Below are 1,944 nucleotides of genomic sequence, written 5' to 3'. Positions count from 1 at the left end.
CGGACGCGTCACCATGTAATCCATCCGCTTATGCTAGCATCGAGGGCCAATCAGATACATGATTAAACATCAAGGACACAATTACCCGACGGCGTCCAATCGGCTTCCAGTCTGGACTCACTTATTTCACGCAGTTTCACATTTCATGGAAAGTATTAACATTTAACTATACTTCACTGTTCAATCTTTTATTCACAACTATGAAAAAAGGAGTCGAGTTTAACAGAGAGACCCTTCAGACCGACACGGAATCAGACCAATGAGTGGCGTTAAAGGCTAACGCCACTAACGCTAACGCCGCCGGCCTCCTGATGATGCTGCAGACGCTGCTCTGGGTCGGGTCCGACGCAGTCGCTGCAGCGGCGAGATGACGGATGGGAGGAGACACATCCCCGCTGCCGAACCCTTACGAGAAAGGAAAGGCAAAAGATGAATTTTGTAAAAACTAAACAATTCAGGTGTCAAAAGTCAAGAAACTGGATATTAAACTTTATATTATCAAAGAAGAGGCGGAGTCATTCAGATTTCTTTTGTTGTCAGGTGACTAAAGTGCCTCTTCACTTCTCGGTTCATCATCGGCGCTGCTTATTGGCCAAAGCAAGATAAACAGAGCAGAATATTTATTTTGTTCATGCATGTCAGAGATTTGCTGCAGACCGGAAATGGTGCATTGACATCTTTGACAAATGATTGTTGGCCCATAAAAGTCCCACTGGGATATTCCAGGGCTTCAAGAGCGGCATTTCTTTGAATGAGTCAAACAAATAAGTGATAACGTGCAGCTTGGCCTGGTGCAAACGTCGGCGAGGTTAGTTTGTGGAACGTTAGAGGGGTAAAAGGCTGATAGAACGGAACCAGTTTAGCAAAGAAGGACTCTCTCTCTGTGTGTGTGTGTGTGTGTGTGTGTGTGTGTGTGTGTGTGCCCTATGAACGTTTTCCAACATATTCAAATTCAAACAACCGTTTTAGTCCTTCCAACAATTTGTAGTTGGTATCCAGCCACATGTTTGCAACCGTTGCAGCGAGCACAGATGTGGCTCCGGAACGTGTAGCTTGATATAAGTTTGGTGAAGAGAAGCCAAGAATGCAGCAGCTAGTTGGAAAAGACAGAGATGGAAAGCCCCGACATGTTTACACAAAGAACTGTTTTTAATCACCGTCATCTGGGAAGAAGGAGTATCAGTGTGTGTGTGCGCGCGTGTGTGTGTGTGTGTGTGTGTGTGTGTGTGTGTGTGTGTGCGCGCGTGTCACCAGGATCAGGACCAGGTGACCCAGTCTGACCCGACCCAGCCAGCTCTCATGAAAACACCATTGAGGCTTGGCCTGGAGACACAGCACTGCTTTTGTTGCCCTACCCAAGGTGTATTACCCCTGGGGGGAGCTGGGGGGGGGGGGGGGGGGGGGGGTTACGCATATGAAAAAAAGGAGGGAGAAGCTATTCCCTGGCTTGAATGCACATTACTTCATAGATTATAAGTGGAAATAAAAATATTTTTTTCTGCAAAGCTCTTGGCCTATTCTCTCTCCCTCCTCCTCCTGCTGTTTCCCGCCGGCCATTAGTTCTGTTATTGATCTAGTTTGCAGTGTGACTCTAATCAACACATGACCCACCAGATGCTTGATCGCCCTCCTGCAAGTTTCTCTTTCCTTCCTTTTCCTGTGTCCTTCTATCTTTTAACGCATCTGGCTTTCCTACTAACGATTTGTCTCGAACAGTTAAAAGAGTCGACTTGAGCGAGTCCAACGCAGCGTCTATAGAAGGATCGGCCATTTTGTGCCCGCCCGCCTCATTCTTCGAGGTCAATTGCAGCTTTCAGCGATGCTTTTCGACGTGTGTGAACACAGTATGCTTTCCACTGATTGCGTGCCCGTGAACGTGATTAAAGCCACGGAACCTCTGCGTCTGCAGCCTGCATGTCTGTGCTTGCATTTCTCTTCGCTCTG

The sequence above is a fragment of the Brachionichthys hirsutus genome, chromosome 8 (genome assembly GCF_040956055.1).
Source record: "Brachionichthys hirsutus isolate HB-005 chromosome 8, CSIRO-AGI_Bhir_v1, whole genome shotgun sequence".
Lineage (NCBI taxonomy): Eukaryota > Metazoa > Chordata > Actinopteri > Lophiiformes > Brachionichthyidae > Brachionichthys > Brachionichthys hirsutus.
Note: the sequence above shows the minus strand (reverse complement) of the source record.